The sequence below is a fragment of the Rhinoderma darwinii genome, chromosome 3 (genome assembly GCF_050947455.1).
Source record: "Rhinoderma darwinii isolate aRhiDar2 chromosome 3, aRhiDar2.hap1, whole genome shotgun sequence".
Lineage (NCBI taxonomy): Eukaryota > Metazoa > Chordata > Amphibia > Anura > Rhinodermatidae > Rhinoderma > Rhinoderma darwinii.
The window spans coordinates 329,469,648-329,482,046 of record NC_134689.1 but is presented as its reverse complement, the minus strand read 5'-3'; the positions used below and the strand labels follow the sequence as shown (position 1 = coordinate 329,482,046).

At 46.9% G+C, this 12,399-nt stretch overlaps 1 protein-coding gene across 1 annotated transcript in view; it reads right to left on the bottom strand.

Moving 5' to 3' along the window:
* The window catches only part of DIS3L (DIS3 like exosome 3'-5' exoribonuclease), a 67,110-nt gene extending 56,736 nt beyond the window's left edge, over nt 1–10,374 (bottom strand). Inside the window, exon 1 of the mRNA XM_075858316.1 lies at nt 10,299–10,374. The gene's annotated coding sequence lies outside the window, so the exon portion shown is untranslated. The remainder of the gene's footprint in view (nt 1–10,298) is intronic.
* Nucleotides 10,375–12,399: the final 2,025 nt, after the last annotated feature.

Genomic DNA, 12,399 nt, shown 5'->3' with positions numbered 1-12,399 from the left:
TCGAGAGATCACACTGTGACATCACTCACTTCCTGCCCCAGGTCCTGCATCGTGTCGGACGAGCGAGGACACATCGGCACCAGAGGCTACAGTTGATTCTGCAGCAGCATCAGCGTTTGCAGGTAAGTCCATGTAGCTACTTACCTGCAAACGCTGATGCTGCTGCAGAATCAATTGTAGCCTCTGGTGCCGATGTGGCCGACACGATGCAGGACCTGGGGCAGGAAGTGAGTGACGTCACAGCGTGATCTCTCGAGAACACGCTGTGTGTCTGCACTGCCAGAAGCTGGGCGTTGTGAAGAGAAGTGGATGATACTTCTCGGCAGAACGCCCATCTAGTAAAAGAAGTAAACACGCCCCGATGTACGCACATAATACACGCCCAGTTGGACTTTTACTTTAAACACGCCCAGTTGGACTTTAGCAAGCCTCATTTGCATAAATACAAAAATGGTAATGACTTGGCCAAAAATGCACGTTTTTTAAAAATAAAAACGGTACTGTAATCTACATTGCAGCGCCGATCTGCTGCAATAGCAGATAGGGGTTGCAAAATCTGGTGACAGAGCCTCTTTAATACAGGAGATTATTAAATGTTGTACTTAAAAAGCAAAAGTTAGGCCTAGTTCACATCACATTTTTTTTGCCTATGTTTGATGTATAATTAAGGAAAAAGCCCCCAACATATACATTAAAGGTAGGCTGTGAAGCTGCAACAGCAAGATGGACCAGCATAGTCTACTATGCTATTCCATCCTTCAAAAAAAAATATACCGACGTATACCAGGCTGACGGAGCCCAAAATGATACACTTTTGGCCTCCGTCGGACTATTGGAGTACACGCTAAACAGACGTCACAAACGCAATGTCAACAGGGCATAAGATGTGTAATCAGGAGACACGTAACAATCCTGGGTGGGAGTTATTTTCTATATTCACACAAAACTGAGAACTCACAGATTATTGTATTAACATCATATTGGAAATAATAATAAAGGACTCTTCAAAGCAGAATCTGATAATTGACTCTTCTTCACACTAATGCCGTTCATTAATGCTCTTAGTGAACAGGAGCTTCCTGTAGAATAAGTCAAGGTTCCTATTGTACGCTGAGTAAGTGCATGACGATTGCCGGTATAAAGCTCGTATTGATATTTAGGGGTTCATCAGATATAACCTCCATAACAACTATGTTCTCCTAGTAAATTAACCCCTTCCCGCTCAGCTTAGTACTATTACATCGCACTGAGCACATCGTTCACGCTCAGCTCAATAATAGTACTGACCTGAGTTAACACGGCGCCATCTTTCCTCGGCGCGTGTTTGAGCTGTGATACCTGCTGTTTCTGACAGCCGGCTGTCACAGCTCAGTGTGCAGGGACCGATTACGGTGGTCCTCGCCGATTAACCCCTTAGAAGCCGCGTTCAATAGCGATTGCGGCTTCTTAGGGGTTAAGCCACAATCGACGGCCCGCTACACGATAGCGGCCGGCGATGGCTACTATGGCAACCAGAGTCCTAACAATGGACTCTGGCTACGTGAGCGATGGAAGCCTAGTGGGTCCTGACAAAGTCAGGACCCACTATGCTTGCTGTCAGCGAATAGCTGACAGCTCTAATACATTGCACTACGCACGTAGTGCAGTGTATTAGAATAGTGATCCGGGCCTCCTGCCCTCAAGTTCCCTAGTGGGACAAAGTAAAAAAGTGTAAAAAAGTAAAAAAAAGTTGTGTAAAAATAAGAAAATAAAAGTTTTAAAAGTGATAAAAGTAAAAATCCCCCTTTTTCCCTTATCAGCCCTTTATTATTAATAAAAATAAATAAACAAATAAACGACACATAATTGGTATCGCCACATCTGTAACGGCCTGAACTACAAAATTATGTTATTATTTATCTTGCACGGTGAACGCCATAAAAGAAAATAATAATAAACTGTACCAGAATCACAATTGTTTGGTCACTTCACCTCCCAAAAAATGGAATAAAAAGAGATCAAAAAGTCGCATGTACCTAAAAATGGTGCTGATCGAAACTACAGTTCGTTACGCAAAAAATAAGTCATCACACGGTTTTCTTGATGGAAAAATAAAAAAGTTCTGGCTCTTAGAATATGGCAACACAAAAAGTAAATGATTTTTTACAAAAAGTATTTTATTGTGCAAATATCATAAGACATAAAAAACCTATAAACATATGGTATCGCCGTAATCGTATCGCCACGCAGAATAAAGTGAATATGTCATTTATGGCGCACGGTGAACACTGTAAAAAAATAAATAAAAAACGATAGTAGAATTGCTGTTTTTTAGTCACCACGCCTCTTAAAAATAGAATAAAAACTGATCAAAAAGTCGCATGCACCCCAAGAAAACTACAATGCATTCCTCAAGGGGTCTAGTTTCCAAAATAGGGTCACTTTTGAGGGGTTTCCACTGTTTTTGCACCACTAGACCTCTTCAAACCGGACATGGTGCCTAATAAATTACATTTAATTAATTACATTTCACCTCTACTTTGCTCTAAATTCCTGTGAAACACCTAAAGGGTTAATAAACTTTCTAAATGCTGTTATCAATACTTTGAGGGGTCTAGTTTCTAAAATGAGGTGTTTGATAGGGGTGTCTAATATATGGGCCCCTCAAAGCAACTTAAGAACTGAACTGGAACCTAAAAATAAATAAATTAGGCAATACTTCGCTTCTTACATTATACTAATAATGAGCAGCGCCCACCCCGAGATGACCCCAGTTTTGACAGTTTGTATAAACGGAGACCCCTATTAGACCGTTTCAGTGCCCACTTTTCCCAAGCATACACCGCCGAGAAGTGTATTTCTATTGAGTCCTTGGTACATTTTAAAGGGAGGCTTCAATTCCGCCAGTACCTGCCGGTTAAGAGGGCAAGGTATGGCGTGAAGATGTCTAAGCTGTGCGAGAGTGCATCAGGGTATACCTACAAATTTAGGATATATGAAGGGAAGGACACCAGTATTCAGCCCCCAGAATGCCCCCCCCCCCCCTACTGGGAGTTAATGCAAAAATTGTGTGGGATTTGGTGCACCCACTGCTGGACCAGGGTTACCACCTCTACCTGGATAATGTTTATACCAGCGTCCCACTCGTCAAGTGCCTCGCTTCCAGAAGTACTGCGGCATGCGGCACTGCTAGAAGAAACCTGAGAGGCCTCCCTAAGACACTGCTTGGGCAAACACTCAGAAGGGGAGAGAGCAGGGCACAATCCAGCAGCAACATATTGTGTGTCAAGTACAAGGACAAGATAGATGTCCTTGTATTGACAACAATACATGGCCGCACCAGTACCCATGTACCTGTATGAGGTACCAGTACAGAGACCCCCAAAGCAGACTGCATCCTGGACTACAATAGGTACATGGGAGGGGTGGACTTGTCAGATCAAGCCCTGAAGCCCTACAGCGCCATGCGGTGTGGTATAAGAGGCTGGCCGTGCACATCATACAGATGGCATTGGACAATGCATACATGCTACGTCGATGTGCAGGCCAGACGGGAACTTTCCTGGAATTTCAAGAGGTGGTTATCAAGAACCTAATCTTTAGTGACCAAGAAGGGGGACACCCAGTACTTCAGGCCACACATATCGTACCAGGGCAACACTTTCCAGGAGAAGTTCTCCAAACTGGCAAGAAGGGAAAAAGTCAAAAGAGGTGCAAAGTCTGCTATAAGAGGGGGATAAGGAAGGACACAATATATCAATGTGACACGTGTCCCGAAAAACCAGTATGTTTTAATCACACATCCCTTGATTTTCAATCTACCCCAGTTTTACTTATCCTGATGACCTCCGCACAGCTTATCCCCCTCATCTTTCCCCTCTGGGCCCTACTGTGTGCCCAGACAGCTGTTAACAGCCACATGGAGGGTATTGCCGTACCCAGGAGAACCCACATTACAGTTTATGGGGTGTATGTCTCCGGTGGCATATGCTGGGCACAATATATCGGACACTGAAATGGCATAGATATATAGAAAATTGAAAATCTCACTCTGCACCATCTGCTGCACATTATCTTTTACACAATACTTGTGGGGTCAAAAGTCGATCTTACCTGCAAACGCTGATGCTGCTGCAGAATCAACTGTAGCCTCTGGTGCCGATGTGTCCGTCACGATGCAGGACCTGTGAGTGACGTCACAGATCTGCACTGTCAGAAGCTGGGCGTTCTGAAGAGAAGAGGATGTTACTTCTCTTCAGAGCGCCCAGCTAGTAAAAGTATTAAAAACGCCCCGATGTACGCACATAATACACGCCCACTTGGACTTTTACTTTTAAACACACCCACTTGGATTTTTGCAAGCCTCATTTGCATAACTACAAAAATGGTCATAACTTGGCCAAAAATGCTCGTTTTTAAAAAATAAAAACGTTACTGTAATCTACATTGCAGCGCCTATCTGCTGCAATAGCAGATAGGGGTTGCAAAATCTGGTGACAGAGCCTCTTTAAGGGGTTAAAGGGGTTTCCCCATAAGGGACATTTGTGGCATATCCACAGGATATGCTATAAATGTCAGATAGATTCGGGTCCCACCTCTGGGACCAGCACCTATCTCTAGAATGGGGCCCCCTGAACCCTGTTCTACCTTTCTGTGTCCCCGCTGCCACTTGTGATTTCCGACAAGGTAAGAAGAAAACAGCATACCTCACTGAGCTAAGCTGTTTTCGTAACTCCCAGTGAGGTGAACGGCAGTTAAGGAAACTGCGTAGCTCGCATGCTACGCTGCTTCCGTAACTGCCATTCACTTCTATGGGAGTTATTGAAATAGCGTAGCTCTGTTTTCTACTTACATGGTTGGAAATCACATTAGCATCGGGAACAGCAGCCCCGTTCTAGAGAAAGGTGCGGGTCCCAGAGGTGGGACCCACATCTGTCTGACATTTATGGCAACCTGACAGATACAGGCAGGGCCGCCATCAGAAATTTCTGGGCCCCATACAGCCAAGGAGTCTGGGGCCCCCCTCACTATTGGGGCGGGCACAAAGTAAAGGGGTCGGAGGTAAGGCAGCGGTGAAAAGCAAACTAGTAGGAGATCTCTTTGGAGGGGCAGGGCAGAGATAGCTGGTGGGTATCGGGGCAAGGTGGAGAGACTAAGTGCCAGGGCTCAGCGGGGGAAGGAGGAGGGAATTTCTGGGAGAACAGAAAGTGGCATGGGTGGTGACACCGGGCATGAGGGCGCCTGTGCCGCCCGTTGGAAAAGGCCCCCCCATGGCCGGCGGCGTACTATAGCAGAGCAGGGAGGTATCTCCCTGCACTGTAATCTACTAGAACCACTGTAGCTCCCTGAAGGAGCGAAATCCCTGTGTGGCCGGGGATTTCACTCCTGGAGTGCTCCGCTTGATGTCTCTGTCCGTATATGGACAGTGACATCAGGGCAACTCCTGAAGGGGCATCCCCGTTTACAGCGTTGCCGACTCTGTGTCCGGGGATTCCACTCCAGGAGAAGCCCTTCACGTCACTGTCCATAAATGGACACAGACGACAGGGGCTTCTCCTGGAGTAGAATCCCCGGTCACAGCGTCGGCAACGCTGTGGATTGGGATTCTGCTTCAGGAGTTGCCCCTGATGTCACTGTCCATATACGGACAGAGACATCAAGTGGAGCGCTCCACTAGCGGAATTCCTGGCCACAGGGGGATTCTGCTCTTTCAGGGAGCTACAGTGCAGCTATCTACAGGAAGGAGGGGTGTTATCTATAAGAGGGGTTTTGTGGGGCACTACCTGCAAGGGGGCTGTATGGCACTACCTACCATGGGGCTGTGTGGCAATACCTACCACTTGGCTTTGTAGCACTACCTACCAGGGGGCTGTGTGGCACAACCTATAACGGGGCTGTGTGGCACTATCTACAGGGGGCTGTGTGGCACTATCTACAGGGGGCTGTGTGGCACTATCTACAGGTGGCTGTGTGGCACTATCTACAGGGGGCTGTGTAGCACTATCTACAGGGGGCTGTGTAGCACTATCTATAGGGGGCTGTGTGGCACTACCTACAAGGGCCTGTGTGGCACTATCTACAGGGGGAATCTGTGAGTGACGGGCTGATGGTTATTTTACTGTGAGGGGGGGACTGATGGTCATTTTACTGTGAGGAGGGGGGGCTGATGGTCATTTTACTGTGAGTGGGGGGGCTGATGGTCATTTCACTGTGAGTGGGGGCCGATGATTATTTTACTGGGAGTGGGGAGCTGATGTTCTTCAAGTGGTTTCCACCTCTGAGCTCCAATTGAAATTAATAGGAGGTAGTAAATATCGTTTGGAGCTTTTTTTTCTTGCATCTTTTGCATTCGCTTCAACAGCTTAAAGAAAAAAAAAAAAAAGGTCACACAACGCTGTCAGTTCCTGAAGGAATTTTGAGGCAGATTTTTTTTGCCTTACAAAAAACGCTGTGTGAACATGACCTACGAGTGTAGTGCTTGTTTTTAGCCATTTTCTGTCTTTCTCTAAAGTAGGGGTGCCCTGAGGAAATTTTCTTTTTCCAGTGGTGCCTCGAGTCCGAAAATGTTGGGAAACTCTGTACTAGGCTGCAGGATCACCCCGGCCAACGCAAGGATCCCGTCGTGGAGCAGCTCAGTTCATCGTGGGAACGGGGCCTAGCGGAGTACAACTTGTTTTGTTTGTTTGGGGGCGCTGTCTACAAGGAAGGGGTGGAGTGGGGCTGTACGGCTCGATCTACAAGGGGAGGTGGGGGGCTGTATGGCACTGTCTACATGAGGGAGTTGGGAGGCTGTATGGCACGATCTACAAGGGGGAGGTGGGTGGCTGTATGGCACTGTCTACATGAGGGAGGTGGGGGCTGTATGGTACTGTCTACAAGGGGGAGGTGTGGGGCTTTATGGCACTGTCTACAAGGAGGAGGTGGGGGCTGTATGGCACCGTCTACATGAGGGAGGTGGGGAGGCTGTATGGCACTGTCTACATGAGGGAGGTGGGGGCTGTATGGTACTGTCTACAAGGGGGAGGTGTGGGGCTTTATGGCACTGTCTACAAGGAGGAGGTGGGGGCTGTATGGCACTGTCTACATGAGGGAGGTGGGGGCTGTACGGTACTGTCTACAAGGGGGAGGTGTGGGGCTTTATGGCACTGTCTACAAGGAGGAGATGAGGGCTGTATGGCACTGTCTACATGAGGGAGGTGGGGGGCTGTATGGCATGATCTACAAGGGGGAGGGGGGGATGTATGGCACGATCTACAAGGGTGAGGTGGGGGCTGTATGGCACTGTCTAAAGGAAGGCTGTATCGCACAATCTACAGGGGGCACTATCTACAGGGGGGCTGTGTGTGGCAGGAAGGGGAGGGGGGCATTATACTGTGTGGGGGCCACTAAGCGGACATTATACTTTGTAGGGACACTACAGGGGGCAATATACTGTGTGTGGCACTTAGGGGACATAATACTGTGTGGGCACAACTAGAGGACAAAATACTGTGTCCTTGAAGGGGTTATAATATATTATTATTATACTGTATGGGAGGAACTAAAGGGGCATTATACTTTTTTTTATGGGCCATTTTTTTTATGATGGGGTGGGGCGCCGAAAGATAATTTTGCACGGGGCGCCATCTATCCTAAGGCCGGCCCTGTCTCTACCCACCACATGTTTGAAGGCTATGTAAAGTGAGTGTGGTATTTGTTGTTTTAGCAGTCTGTTTGGTGCTACTTAGTAAATACTTTTAAAAAATATATATTTTTACTTTATGAGATACAGAGCAGCTATATCATGCACTGAAACCTTTAGGCCTCTTTCACATGGCCGTTTTCAGAACAATGATATTCTATGGGTGCATTCACACGGCCGTTCATTTAACGACCCGTGAATAATGGGCGTCAAAAAATAGGACATGTCCTATTTTTGGCCGTTTTAACGGCCTGACGGCCCCCATAGAACTCTACTACTAGTTCCCTTGCTGGCTATCGTTGGCATACTCACGTTTGCGGCGCTTCTTCAGGTGTGGTCACTCGTCTGTGGTCACTCGGGTTTGAAGGCGCCTCGATGAGGTCATCGCCCCGTCGCACTGCCTAGCCAGATCCCGTGCAGACGAGTGACCACAAGTGAAGAAGAGGAGAGACGGCGCTGCTCTCGTCAGTATGTTGCATGATCTATAGGCAGGCTGGTGTGGCATCTACAGGGAGGCTGGTGTGGCATCTACAGCGAGGCTGGTGTGGCATCTACAGGGAGGCTGGTGTGGCATCTACAGGGAGGCTGGTGTGGCATCTACAGGGAGGCTGGTGTGGCATCTACAGGGAGGCTGGTGTGGCACGATCTACAGGGAGGCTGGTGTGGCACGATCTACAGGGAGGCTGGTGTGGCACGATCTACAGGGAGGCTGGTGTGGCACGATCTACAGGGAGGCTGGTGTGGCACGATCTACAGGGAGGCTGGTGTGGCACGATCTACAGGGAGGCTGGTGTGGCACGATCTACAGGGAGGCTGGTGTGGCACGATCTACAGGGAGGCTGGTGTGGTACGATCTACAGGGAGGCTGGTGTGGCACGATCTACAGGGAGGCTGGTGTGGCACGATCTACAGGGAGGCTGGTGTGGCACGATCTACAGGGAGGCTGGTGTGGCACGATCTACAGGGAGGCAGGTGTGGCACGATCTACAGGGAGGCAGGTGTGGCACGATGTACAGGGAGGCAGGTGTCGCATCATCTACATGGAGGCTGGTGTGGCATCATCTACAGGGAGGCGTGTGGCATCATATACAGGGAGGCGTGTGGCATCATATACAGGGAGGCGTGTGGCATCATATACAGGGAGGCTGTGTGGCATCATATACAGGGAGGCTGTGTGGCATCATCTACAGGGAGGCTGTGTGGCATCATCTACAGGGAGGCTGTGTGGCATCATCTACAGGGAGGTGTGTGGCATCATATACAGGGAGGTGTGTGGCATCATATACAGGGAGGTGTGTGGCATCATATACAGGGAGGTGTGAGGCATGATATACAGGGAGGTGTGTGGCATCATATACAGGGAGGTGTGTGGCATCATCTACATGGAGGCTGGTGTGGCATCATATACAGGGAGGTGTGTGGCATCATCTACAGGGAGGTGTGTGGCATCATCTACAGGGGGCGTGTGGCATCATCTACAGGGGGCGTGTGGCATCATCTACAGGGGGCGTGTGGCATCATCTACAGGGGGCGTGTGGCATCATCTACAGGGGGCGTGTGGCATCATCTACAGGGAGGCTGTAAATATTGTCTAGGTGAACATGTGACCTTCCTTTGGTTGTTTTCAGGGGGTTGGGACAAAAAAAGCCTGACCAATGAAATTCATCAGTTTTTTTAACGGCCATGAAAAACTGATGCAAAATGGATGTCAAACGGCCATTAAAAACGGACAGATGGACTTGAAACGGATGAAAATTTAGAGACAAACTGATGCAAAATGGCCATGAAAAACTGACAGTTGATCTGTTTTAAATGGACATTTTTTTCACTGTCGTGTGAATAAGGCCTTATCTGTCAGGTCAGCGGGTCCTGCGTGTCCCTGTTCATAATTTAGATTTGATCGATAACAGGTGGATCCTGGCCCGCCGACACTGAACCCGTCAGTCCCCCGGACCTGACAGATACAGGTCTCTGCGCACGATAGAGCTGCTCTGTATACAGGATACAAAGCAGCTGTATCACATAAAGTAAAAATTATTTTTAATAAAAAGTATTTACAAAGTTTCATAACACACACTAATAAACTTTTTTGTATGAAAAAAAAGGTGTACATAGCCTTAAAGATCTCTCCCCCTCCCCCACGTATCCTCTCTCCTTCCTCTACCCCTCCTTTCAGATATCCTCTTTTCCCCCAGTTATCATCCCCCTAGTATAATGTCTCCTTCAGTGTCATCCACCCTCCATTATTATCTCCTACCCTCTCATCTCCCTGTCCCCATTGTCATCTAACCCCCCCCCCCCCTCCGTAGAAAGCAAGTGTCTTACCCAGGTCTGTATGATCCTCCGGACACTGAAGCATAGCATTGTATCACTAGTAGACGCTCTGCGATGGCTCTTATCTCCTGTGCTCCGTGACGGGACAATAAACCTGTCTTCTCCCTCTGATACACAGCCCGGGAGATAAGAGGTAAGAAATGCTACTAGCGATACAAGGATATGAAGCAGAGCTGAGAGTGTATAGTGTGACATGGGTAACACTGATTTTTATTGTGGGGATGTGATGTGAGGAGGCTCCGGGCAGCAGCAGCCTGACAGACAGACATTACATAGTGACACAGACATTACATATTGTACTCACTGTGTCAGGAGTCTTCGTCTTCTTCTTCTTCTTCTTCTTCTTCTGCTGCTGCTGCTTGTCGCCTCCACTGCATTCAAACCTCCCGCCACCTTCATGACGTCTCCTCCACACGCGCTGTCACGCCGCTGTAGAGGAGGAGGAGGGGCGGGCTCTATGTGAACAGCGGGCCCTTATGATTTTACTCTGATGCAAACAACGGGCCCCGGCTCCGTGATGGGACCTGTTCCTTTCACCAAAGTGAAATCATAAGGGCCGGTGAGCAAATGCATTCCGGCAGTGGAGCACGGGCCCCCGTTTTTTGAATTTTTGACCGGGCCCCTGACAGCAGTACCGGCAGTACCTCCCTGATGGCGGCCATGGATACAGGTTTCAGTCCTAAATACAGCTGGGAAAAAACGAACAAAAGTAGATGATCCAGCGCAATCATTTAAAATAGAACATGGTTCCAATTTTATTGGGATATTAAAACAAAATCAATCCCGAGTGTTGAGTTTAGAGATAGGTAGATAGGTGCCTACGCGTTTCAGACGCTCTACACGTCCTTCCTCATGGCTTTCTTTTCTTTTTATACTGTCCATATGGTGCTCTATTAGAGATTGCTATTGAAATGAAATATTTTTGTGCCATCAGAAAATATATCCATTATGGATATGAAAAATATTGTTAGTCTAAAAGCAGCAACATAGAAGTATACAGTTTAATTTTAAGATCAAAAGCTTCCAGCTAGAGCCAGTATTAGAATAATTGCAGAATAAAGAAATTCACTAGACCCAGAGGTCAGAGAAGTAGGTTTTAACACATAAATCTTTCTATTACTCTCAAACACGGCAACATGGATAAATAATACATTTGTGGATTCGTGTTATGCACAGAATATCGTACTTAAAAATCCAGGTTCACTCTGAAAATTTGCTCTCCTGTACAGTATATTGTACAGTATATTCATTAATAGACTGTAGTTAAAGGGCGGAAGGCTAATGCTTATAAACTCTAATAACACTGCTGGGAGCCGGGGATTTATGTCTTAGAACAAACACATGTCATTTGCAGTCAATTAAACATTAAAGGCCATTTAGTTAACCTGTTTGCATTGTGATGAATTGTGTTGTATGAAAAATAATGTGTCTATCACCGTATTGTAGACAGTCTCACTAGATGGCGTGAGAGGGTTATGAATTACATGCTTACTCTGGAGATGAAATACTGTAGAAACTGCTCATGTTAAAAACGGGTACAAAGGTGAGATACCGTCAGTGCTGATGGGTCAAGCAAAGCAGAAATGCAGGTTTATACTGTGTTTCAAATAATGGAAAAAAAATCTTTCTAGGAAAATTAAACTAATAATTCAAATTTCTTTTCCCCCAAAGTTTTTTGTTCATTTCAATTCTATTTTTATTCATGTTCAAGTGTTAACAATAAGAAGAGTTACCATACAATAAAGTATATTAACAGTAGGGTACTTGTAGATTAGTACAGTACAGCTAAGTAGCATCTCATAATAATCATAAGAGAAAACAATAGGATACAATTTAAAGTGCAGTAAAGTGGCTAAAGTAGGTTACAAATCATTAAGTAAGACACAAATGAGTTAAAAGCACCAGGGCTAATCAAGGTGTAAACAAAAAGTGTGTGACCACACAAACCATTTTAAGTGTGGGTCTATAGAGTGAACCCCTATACCATCCAAAAACACAGTCCTTGAACCCCCTTAAATGTAAGTGATTCATATACAGCAGGGAGGCTGTGCAAGGTGCATTCTGCAGGAGGTGTCAATACCTATCTAACCCCAGCACATAGCAAAGGCTGGAGGCAAAAAGGGGAAGGTTGCAGCCTTACCTAGGCTCTTTGCAGGGAACGACCCCATTGTATGGTTGCAGAAAAGATGGCGCGTGGCGGAAGGCAAAATAGCGGGTGGTGGAGTATTCTCAGCCCTACTATGGCCACCTCCAGTCCTGGAGGTCAGCGCTGTCAGGCTTGCATGTTACAAAGACAGGTAGAGTAGTCTTTTGATGTGACCCATGTCAGAAAATGTACGATAATATCTAATAAAGCAGTAGGTTAAATGAAGCAGCGTGAAGACACATCTTGCGCTTTTGGCAAG